The 11680-nt window shown below is 36.5% G+C and overlaps 1 pseudogene; it reads right to left on the bottom strand.

Moving 5' to 3' along the window:
* Positions 1 to 1717: 1717 nt before the first annotated feature.
* On the bottom strand, positions 1718 to 2688 carry LOC138163605 (olfactory receptor 8K3-like; annotated as a pseudogene).
* Positions 2689 to 11680: the final 8992 nt, after the last annotated feature.

Raw genomic sequence — 11680 nt, 5'->3', positions numbered from 1 at the left:
ATTTCTACCCTGATGTCGTGGTCCTTTTCAAGAAAAAAGGAGAAACAACAATAACAACTACTTTCTCATCTAATTAACCAGTAAAATTTCCATGGATGTCCTGCCTCTGGGCCTCTGTAAGATGACTAAACACAGCACACGGGAAGGCTGCTAGCATAGGTTTGCTTTTGATTTAATCAGACAGGAAAGACACTAAGAAGGGGTTAATAATCTTTATTCTAGTCTAGTTTTCTCAGAAAAGGGCTGCTGATAATGGGAGCACCAACTTCTACAACATTCCCAAATCACTCTTCTTGCAAGGACCAGTGAGAAGGTGGGGCAACTACCCCTACATCTCATCTTGATGGGGTCAATTGAGCCAGGAACCACTTGTGCATTGCCTTAACTCCCCTCAAGGTTCAGTGGGGCCATTTGAGGGATGTACAGCATTCCAGCTTGTGCATTCAACCCCAAGTTTCCTCATTCACCATCCAATGTTCACCTGCTTTATAGGGGCAACACACAAAGAGGCATATTGCCAGCAATAGCTTCACAAGTTTACATCACCCATCCCTATATCTCACTGTCCAGCCTCAGGGGATGTTTATATCATTTATCATTGTATAATGCTGTGCAAGCGTGGTGGAGAACTTTTGTTTGTTTTTGTTTTTTTTTTTCCTTTTGGAGGGCAATTGGGGTTAAGTAACTTGCCTAAGGTTACACGGTTAGTTGTTTTTGTGTGGGTGTTGTGTCTGAGGCAAGAACGGAACTTGTGTCCTCCTGACTCCGGGCTGGCACTTTACTCACTGCACCACCTAGCCGCCCCGGTGGAGAACTTTTAACCATAATTGTGGGAACTCATATCTAATACCTGGGACCAAGAGATTGTTATGATTTTGAATCCTGGGAAACTGAACTCTAAAAATATAATAACAAAAGTTCACTTAACACACACTAAAATCCATCTCACATTAAATTCCCCCTTACATACAGCCTCTTTGCTCATGTAAGCCATGAACTTTCTCCTAGCAGTTATTAAGCCTGTGATTCATTAAAATGAGATTAACAATACAAAGGAATTCAGGTATGACTATTTTAAAATTTTATATATGAGTTGGTTAAAAAAATAAACTTAAATCAAAATTAGGCAAAGCATTTGGACATCTAGGGTGTGGGAAAATCATTTATTATGTTTCTCAGGAAAAATAAATATCATAGTGTTTTAATTTAATCTTATGTGATTTGAGGCTGTTCATACCAAGAATGGCAATAGTGGAGGGTAGTGAGACTGTTGGGGATATGTTGTTTCCCTTAGTATAATGTAAGTACTTTGATTAAAGGAACAATATTTTTAATTCATCTGTCTGGCTAATGCCTAGCATGGGGTGTGGCTCGATAATTTTCTAAATGCTTGTGAACAAATTAATTCTTCCACACAAGAAAGCTTCAACCAAAGGTGGGATATACATTTGGGGTTAAATAAAACATAGAATTTCAGAGATGTTCCATTTGCTAAATCCTCTTAGCTCCCTCTCTTCAATGCATAGATGCACAAAACTATGATTCAGCAGAATTTAACAATTAAAAACAAATAATAATAACTCTCTGATTGAATATTGGAGAGATGTTTTTACACAAAAAAGGAAAACTTATAAGAAGTTGACTAAGAAATCAAGCAAAGATAGCTTGCTTCGAATAACAGTGGAAAATCACTCCACTTTGGACATTAAGAGAATGTTTACATCATTTTTTGAAAGAGTCTCCTCAAGGCACCTTTCACCTCTTTGTTCCTCAAACTGTATATAAATGGGTTGAGCATGGGGATAACTAGAGTATAAACATAGAGGCCATCTTGTCTGTATCAAAGGAGTGTCTAGAATGGGGCTGCAGGTACATGAAGAGAAGTGTGCCATAGAATATAACAACCCTTGTAAGGTGAGAGCCACAGGTGGAAAAGGCTTTGTGCCTACCCTCTGAAGAATTTATCCTAAGAATGGCCGTAAGAATGAACACATAAGAGATAAGGATAATCATTAGGGAAGAAACCAAACTAAATGCAACAAATGTCATAATGATTAATTCAATTTCACTTGTGTCTGAGCATATAATTGGCAATAGAGGGAGACTATCACAGAAGAAATGTCTTAATATATTTGATTTGCATAAAGATGATTTTAAAACTTTTAATGTGACCAATAGTGATACTATAGTACTAGAGATGTATGCAATAGTCACCAAGGTCCAGCATACCATGTCTCACAGAATGACCATATAGAGGAGGGGCTTACAGATAGCCACATAACGGTCATAGGCCGTGGCTGACTGGATAAAAAGTTGACTGGAGATAAATATCCCCCCCCCCTTCCAAAATAGCTGAATTAAACATCCACTCAAGGAAATAGTATTTTTCTCAATGATGAAACTGAACAGCATTTTTGGACCAACAGCTGTGGAATAACCAAGATCAATAAATGCCAGATGCCTGAGGAAAAAATACATGTGTGTTTGGAGTTGGGAATCAACACTGGTTAGGATAATCAAACCTACATTACCCGGAGTAGTGGATGTGTAGTTGAGGAAAAATACAAGAAAGAGGAGGCCCTTCAGCTCAGGGAGATTTGTGAGGCCCATGAGAATGAATTTAGTCACCTGGTTACCTATGGTTTCATTCAACTTGGTTGTTTCTTCCATCCAAGGCAGATAATCTGAGAAAAGAGGGAAGAAAACTTTGAGTACTGCTTCCATAGTCAATTAGGAAATTGGTGAGTAGGAAGGTAATAGATAAAATAAATAAGAACTATCCCAACAAATTACAATGTATTTATATTATTATATTATGTATTATCTTAAAAACATAGAATCAGTAAGCATAAAGTGATTGCTGTTTTTTAAATACAAAATTAGGAATTAATTTAGAAGTTCTTTACACCAACATGTGTCACAGGACAATATTATCAATTACTTTTTAAGAAAAAAAATTGTACTTATCAGCATGTAGAAAAAACAAAATGGCATATTATAAGAGGGTAGAATATACATGCATATACATAGTATACATACATACATACACAAACCTACACATATTCATGTGAAATAATTTCTAATGGATGAACAGTGGTATAAGAGGTTTTGAGTTGGCTTTGAAGATGGTGGTTGCAGAATGCCTTAAAAAGCCAAATTTGCCAAATAAAAAAAGAATCTCAAAAGCTCAATGAAGAGAATCATTCCTTCAGAATTATATTGGAACAATGGAAGCTAGTGACTTTATGAGAAACCAAAATATTATTAAACAGATCCAAATATATGAAAAAAAAATAGAAGGCAGTGTGAAATATCTCATTGGGAAAACCACTGACCTGCAAAATAGATCCAGGAGAGACAATATAAAAATTGTTGAACTACCTGAAAGCCATAATCAAAAAAGAATCTAGAAATTATCCTTCAACAAATTCTCAAGGAAAATTGCCCTGATGTTTTAGAACCAGAGGGCAAAATAGAGGTTCAAAAAATCCACCAACGACCTCCTGAAAAAGATCCCCAAAAGAAAACTCCTAGGAATATTATGACAAGGTTCCAGACTTCCCATATCAAGGAGAAAATATTCTAAGCAGCCAGGAAGAAACAATTTCAATATTGTGGAAACACAATCAGGATAACTCAGGACCTGGAAGCTTCTACACTGAGGGATCAAAGGGCTTGAAATATGATACTCCGGAGGTCAAAGGAGCTGGGATTTAAACCAAGAATCATCTACCCAGCAAAACTGAGTATCATGTTTCAGGGGAAAATTTGGTCATTCCGTGGAATAGAGGACTTCCAAGCATTCTTGATGAAAAAAACAGAGTTGAATAGAAAATTTGACAGTCAGGTACAACAATGCAAGAGAAGAATAAGAGGGTAAACAGGGAAAAAATTATAAGGAATTTATCAAAATTGAACTACTTATATTCCTACATAGAAAAAAAGATAATTGTTAACATACGAAACTTTTCTCAGTATAAAATAGTTGAAGGGAATAGAAATATATATGTATATATATTCATACATATATATGTCTATATAAGAGGGCATATGAATACATATGTGACTGTGTGTATATATGTCTACAGGTATACATAGACACAGGGCACAGGACAAATTGAATCAGAAGGGATGATACTTAAAAATGAAATTAAGAAGTGAGAGAGAAATATAATGAGAGGAGATGGGGAGAGACAGAATGGGGCAAATTATCCCATTTTGAAGAAGCAAGAGAAAACTGTTACAATGGAGAGGAAGAACAGGAAGGCAAAAGGGAATAAGTCAACCATATTCTCTTTGAATTTGGCTTATTGAGGGAATGACATACACACTAAATAAGGTATCTCTACCTACAGGAGAGTAGAGGAGAAGGGGAAGAGAAGGGGATAATGAAAGGTAGGGCAGGCTGTGGGGAGGGAAGTTGGAAGCACCCACTTTTGTAAAGGGACAGGATCAAAGTAGAGAACAGAACAAGTGGGGGTGGGATAGGATGGAGGGAAATATAGTCATCCTTTCACAATATATCTGCTATAGAAATTTTTTGCATAGCTACACATGTACAACCTGTATTGAATTGCTTATCTTCCCAGTGAGGGTGGGTGATGAGGGAGGAAGGGAAAGAATCTGGAATTCAAAGTTTTAATTCAAATGTTTAAAAATATATATACATATTATTATTATTTTACATGTAATTGGGAAATGAGATATACAGGCACTGGAGCATAGAGATCCACCATGCCCTACTGGAAAGTCGGAGGGGGATTGGGGAAGATATGGGAGAGAACAGATTGAGGAAGGAGATATTCAGTGGTATAGCTATTTAGGGGTAGTGGGTAGGGAAAAATGGGGAGAAAATTTGTAACTCAAAATCTTGTGGAAATAAATGATGTAGACTAAAAAATTAAAAAGAGAGGAAAAAGAAGAACATAGTAGTTGCAGAACCATTTTCAATACATGTATGTGCAACCCTGTGCTAGCCTTGCAACATCATGGTATTTTAGGGCCTAACCCTACATGGCATCATGACCCAAAATTTAAGAAGCACTGCAATGGTTGTGAGTGGAAAAAGTTTATGAAACGCTGGGCTAGGCTACTCTTTGTAATTATAGGTTGCCAAAAATTTGACATCTTGTATTCAGAAATGGAATTTCCCTCAGGATAGTGACACAAACAATTGAGGTGGCATGTCCAATATTTCTTTCTTCATTTACTGCAAATGTTAAGAATATGACTTCTGGGAAGACAAGATGTTTAACCAATTTCTCCATATAATACCACCTCTATGTCACCTTACTGAAGATAGAATATTTTGCCTCCTGTATTATGAAGGTGGTCTAGTAGTGGAAGGTTTGTTGTTAATGCCCACCTTCTGATAAATCAGGCACTTAAATTTTTCCAAAAAAAATATGAACTTTGTTCTTCAGATGATGTCCAATTATGTAGAATGGTTCTCAAGGAAAATTAGACTCTTACTTATGCTTATTGATGAATGTTCTTTTACAAAACTCTTTGATTTCTCTGGGTTAAGAAAACATTTGTGTTATTGTTCTCAAATGTGCTTTGTCCTCTGGTGGCTTTCTTAGCATCACTTCATGGTGTTTAGTTTAGTGAATTTACAACATTGCCCCCAAATTTCTCCATTCACCCTCAGAGTGGGCATATTAATTGAATTGTGGATATAAACGGCTCAGATTTTTTGATACTTTCTCTACTTTGATCAGAAACCAACAATGACTTTTCCTGTTCAACTGCAAATTAGAATCTTTTCTGGCTTGCTCGTATTTTCACTGCTTCCAGCTGCTGGAGGGAGAACTTACATGTTTCTCAGGCCCAATGAGTCCATATCCCTGAAGTACTGGAGAACTTTAATGAATTTTGTAATTTTCATCTGAAAGAAATTGCTGAGATCTAATGAATGTAATGGGTAAAATGAAGTGCAATTTTACCTGAATCAATGAAATATCTATTAAATAGCAACTATTACCCAGTTCCTGATTGTGGTAGCTAGTGTGCTGGTTATATTGACCTTAAGAACATTCTAGAGATTTCTGGGAGAGGTCTGTGTTAATGAGAACAATTTATTTCATCCTTTGACACATCAAAGGTCTAATAAATGAACACAATGTAGTGCTTAGAAAATTGTGTAAAATTGAGTGAATGTAATGGAAATGCAAATTTAAAGATCTTCCCTGCCCCTAGGCTAAAGTGCACCTGGAGCCTGGGGTGGGAGGCTTGTTTTTCAGTAGATACTTTGTGATTGGCCAGTGGGTACAAAAGGTTGTTACATTCTCTGAGCCAGGAGAAGGCTATATAAGCCCTGATGTGAGGTTTTGTTTTGGGGGCTCACTTTGAGAAGTGTTCTGTGATTTGATCTGTATTCTGGGAAGCCATTGTCCAGAGCCCCCCCGGCTTTGAAAAACCCAGATGTTGACTGGGTATGGATGTAATGGTTGGACAGTTTGGAAATCTGTCTACTTGATCTGTTTCTGTCTTGATAATTCTGTCTGTGTACTTTGAAGTTGGGGGTCCTGACCTTTTCCCTTGAACAAGGTAAACGATATATGTCTGACTGATTAAAGTAAGCTTGTTAACCCATTTTGACTTGCTTTCCTTTAACAAAGCAGATCCAAGAACCTGTGCTGGCAGCAAACCCTGAGGATGCTTGGGGTGCTTGCTGCTACAGTGAACAAGACAAAGGGTCTGGCTTTTTGGAAGCACATTTGAGAAAGATGATGCATTAGTCCTTGTGTTGAGCCCAGACATAAGCACCATTTGCCAAACAGCCTTGACTGCTTTTAGAAGAATTTTATTGGTAGTTTCTGTCATATTATTCTCTTTGAGACCCCATTTGGAGTTTCCTTGGCAAAGATACTGGAATGTTTTGCCATTTCTTTTTCCAGTTCATTTTACAGATGAAAAACTGAAGCAAACAGGATAAAAACCCAGGGTCACACAGCTGATGAGTGTCTGAGGCCAGATTTGAACTAAGGAATATGAGTCTTCCTGATACCATGCCTGGCATTCTATCCCTTGCACCACCTAGCTGCCCTTGGAGTTTTACAGAAATCTTCCATAAGGAGTTAAGTAGTGGATTGGGTAGAGCATGAAGCATGATCTTTCTCCATAGAGCAGCTGTGTGACTCTTTTAAGCAACAACCACTTTCTGCCTCCTTTTCTTTCCTTTAAAGCAGGACCAATAAGAGTTCTTATCTGCCAGGGTTTTTGTGAAGATCAGAGGAAATTTTATCAGCCATTTAAGTGGAAGAGTAACTCCCTCCCTCTGTTTAGAGTTAATTAACCTGTATTCAGATAACACTTCAGACACATTTCAGTGTTACCCTGGCAAAGTCATTTGATCTCTCTTTACCTCAATTTCTTAAACTTTAAAATGGAGAACATAAAAACACTTCCTAGTGAGAATGTTGTGAAGCTCAAATAAAACATTATGTGTGATATGGTTATAGCAGAGACTTTCATATAGTAGGTATTTAATGAATAATTTTTCTGTCCTTTTTTAATGCCTCCACGCTTTTTTCAAAATAAGACCATTTTATAATAATGACCTGTCTAAATTCCTATTGTATTGTTTTGAAACATAGAATACAATAGGGTCAAAAAACTGAACCTATAATTAGCAGTACTCTACTCCATTTGGGAATTGTGCTCTTGAAAGAGATTCATTAGTGCCTAATGCAAACATTTTGAATTAATGAATAATGTCTAGTTATATCACCATCATTCAAAATTAAAACAACAAAAATGTCTTATATTTTTGATTTGCAGAAAGATGATTTAAACAATTTTAACATGAGCAATCAGCATACTGTTATGGTAGAGAGGTATGGAATGGCCACCAAGGTCCAGCATACCATGTCTGACATGATGACCATGCAGAGGAGGGGCTTACAGATAGCCAAGTAGTGGTCACAGGCCATGGCTGACAGGATAAAATGTTCACTGGCCATAAACATCCCCCCCAAAAAAATTGTTGTGTTGCACATCCATTCAAGGAAATAGTATTTTTCTCAACTGTGAAACTGATTTTTGGACCAACACCTGTGGAATAACCAAGATCAACAAATACTAGATGCCTTAGGAAAAAAATATGCCGGGGCTTGGAGGTGGGAATCAATATTGTTTAGGAAGACCAGACCTAGAATCCCCAGAGCAGTGATTATGTCATTGTGGAAAACTACAACAAAGAGGGGACCCTGCAGCTTAGGACATTTTGTGAGGCCCATGAGAATGAATTCAGTCACCTGTTTCCCTATGGTTTCATTCAACTCGATCATTTCTTCCTTCCAAGGCAGATAATCTGAGAAATAATGGAAGAAACGTTGAGCACTGCTTGCATTGTCAGTTAGGAAGTTAGTGAGTAGAAAGGTCTTAGACAAGATGAATAAGCACTATCCCACCAAATTACAATGCATTTATATTACCATATCATATAATATCTAAAACATCCAATCAGCAAGAAAAAAGTGACTGCAGTATTATTGTACAAAATCAGGAACCAATTTGTAAGTTCTTTAACACCAAGGTTTTTAGGACAATATTATCAATTACTTTTTAAAAATATTTGAACTAAGCAGTATGTAGAAAGAACATAATGGCATATTATAAGCAGGTAGAATATATATGAATGAATCCCTCCTGGAAGCACTGTGATGTGACAGGGATTGAGTTGGCCTTGAAGATGGTGGTTTTACAACCATTTCCAACACATGTATGTGTAACCCTGTGCTTGTCTTGAAACATCATCATATTCTAAAGCATAAACCCTATGTGGGTTCATGACCTGCAGTTTAAGAAGCACTTCAGGGGTTTTGAGCAGAAAAAGTTTAAGAATCCCTGATGTGGGCTATTCCTGTCATTAAATGTTACCAAAAAATTGATGTCCAGCATTCAGAAATGGAATTTCCTTCATGAGAGTGACCCAGACAATTCAGGTGACATGTCCAATATTTGTTTCTTTCTTCATCTACTATAAACATTAAGAGTATACTTCTAGGAAGACAACATATATAACCAAACACTCTATGTGGCTTCACCTTTCTGTCACCATATTTAAGAAAGAATATATATTTTTTTCCTGAACCATGAAGTACTGGCATTTTAATGTTTTAGTACCTGCCTTCTGATGACTCAGACACTTGAATTTTTCCCAGAAAAATTATATTTGTTGTTCTCAGATAACATCCAATTGCAAAGAATAGCTCTCAAGGACAATTGGGTTTTTAAATATTATTATTGAAGAATGTTCTCTGACAAAAATCTTTTATTTTTATGTTTTCAGAAAGCCATTTGAATCATTGTTCTGTGTCCTGACATCTGGTGGCTTTCCTAGCATCATTTCATAGAGTTTTAAGTTTAGTGAATTTATAAATAACATGGTCCTTAAATTTCTCCATTCACTCTCACAGTGGGCATACTGATTAGATTTTGAAACTGAACTACTTGGACCCCATCCAACTTTTTTATACTTGTTCTACATAGATCACAAACCAACAATGATGTTACCTGTTCACCTGAAAGTTTGGCTCTTCTGTGGCTTGATCATATTTTCACTGATGCCAGATGCTGGAGGGAGAACTTGTATGTTTCTCAGTCCCAATGAGACGATATCCCTAAAGTACTGGAGAACTTTCATGAGTTTCATTATTATCTCAAAGAACTTGCTGAGATGTGGTGTCTTTAATGCGTAAAAAGAAGTATAATTTTAACCACTGCCCTGAAAGACCCATTAAGTAGCAACTATTGCCAAATTCTTGAATCCAGTCACACATCAAAGTCATGGAAAATAAAGAAAATCCAGTGCCTAGAAGATAGTGTAAAATTGAATGAGAAAGATGAAGGGTCTGCCTTTTTTGGAAGCATATCTGGGAAAGATGGTATATTAACCCCAGTCTTGGCCCCTGACATAAGCACAAATTTGTGAACAGCCTAGATTATTTTTGTAAAAATTTGTTTGGTTATTTTTGTCATATTGTTTTCTTCGTGACCCCATTTTTGGTTTTCTTGGCAAAGAAATTGGAATGGTTTGCCAACTTCCTTTTTGAGTTTATTTTACAGAGGAGAAATTGAGGCAAACATGGTTCAGGGTAACACAGCTAATGATTACCTGAGGTTAGATTTTAACTAAGGAATGTAAGTCTTTCTGATTCCAGGCCTAGCATTCTATCCATTGCACCACCTAGCTGACCTTGGGATTTAAGAGACATTTTCCAGGAGTTAATTTATTTATTAGGTAGAGCAAGAGGTATGCTAGTCAGAAATTTTCCTTTTTCAAATCTATCTACTTGGAGTAGATGTGTGACCCATTTACTTAACCTCTTTCTGCCTCCTTTCCCTCCCTTTAAAACAGGACTAATAATAGCACCAATCTACCAGGATTTTTGTGAGGATCAAAAGAAATTTTATCAGCCATTTAAGTGCAAGAGTAAATCTCACTGTTTGAAGTTAAATAAAATGTGTTCAAATGTGACTTCATACACATTTCAGTGTTACCCTGGGAAAGTCATTTGATCTGTTTTTAGCTCAACTTCTTGAACTTTAAAATGGAGATCATAAGAACACTTCCTAGAACACTTTTCAAATAAAACATTATGTGTAATGTGGCCCTGCAGACATCCCCCACTTGGAAGCTTCAGCTCCTGGCCTGCAGAGTGTAGGGGACCAAGCAACCATTCTGAGGGGTAATAACTCTTGCTTTAACCTGCTTTGATCTAGATTGCAGTCTAGGGTGGAGATCCTGGGGTGTGCAACCAGCTTGCCAAAGTGTCTTACTTTAGGCGTTTAATGAATATTGTTTCTTTCCTCTCTTAATGCCTTCGATCTTTTATTTGAAAAAAAAAAAACATTTTACAAAAATGACCCTTTCTGTAGTCTTATTGTATGGTTTTAAAATACGGAATCCAATTGTGTAAAAAAATTCATTCCACAACTCTGGTGGTAGCTCACTCTATTTGGTGACACTTTTTGTTTGTTTGGTTGTTTTGGGTGAGTCAGGAAAGTATTTTCATTGTGCAAAAGAAAGAGATTTATAAATGTCTAATTTAAAATTTTTGATTGAATAACCAATGTCTACTAATATCACCATCATGCACACATATGTACTGAAAAAATCCAGAGAATCCATTATTTTTGGATCTCTATCCAAGGACCTTGATTAAAACAAAACAACAGAAAAGAAATGTATTTATTCTCCATAACAGTTATTTAGCACCTCTGAGTGGGAATGAAAGACAATATACAGCTATGGCTGCATCAGAGAGGAGGCTGGCCTTAGAATTTTGAATATCTAGACTCAAGTATCAGCTTAGGCAGATTCCATTTATTAATTTGTTCATTATTGTTTTATATTCCCATTGTCTATCACATTACAGATCAAAGGGTGCTTCTTTTATAAATACCTACTGATTGCTTTGTTGTCAAACATTCTTGTGGTAAAAAAAAACTTCATCTTCTTTTCCCTTCTTTCATGCTGTTGCTTTCACTATTTAGGTCATTAATTCATTTATTTATTATATATTATGGAAAATGGCATAAAATAACAGTAATAATGATAATAATAAGTAACATTTCAATATAGTTCCCTGTGTGCCTGTGCTCTATCTATGGTGTCATCTAGCTGTCCCTTATGATATATTTCTATAACTCAATTGCAATGTCAGGGGGTGAA

The sequence above is a fragment of the Petaurus breviceps genome, unplaced genomic scaffold (assembly GCF_028583685.1).
Source record: "Petaurus breviceps papuanus isolate PSGF00001 unplaced genomic scaffold, PetGlider_PUasm1.0 188, whole genome shotgun sequence".
In the NCBI taxonomy this organism is placed as follows: Eukaryota; Metazoa; Chordata; class Mammalia; order Diprotodontia; family Petauridae; genus Petaurus; species Petaurus breviceps.
The sequence above is the reverse complement of the archived record's forward strand: the minus strand, read 5'-3'. Positions and strand labels throughout refer to the sequence as shown.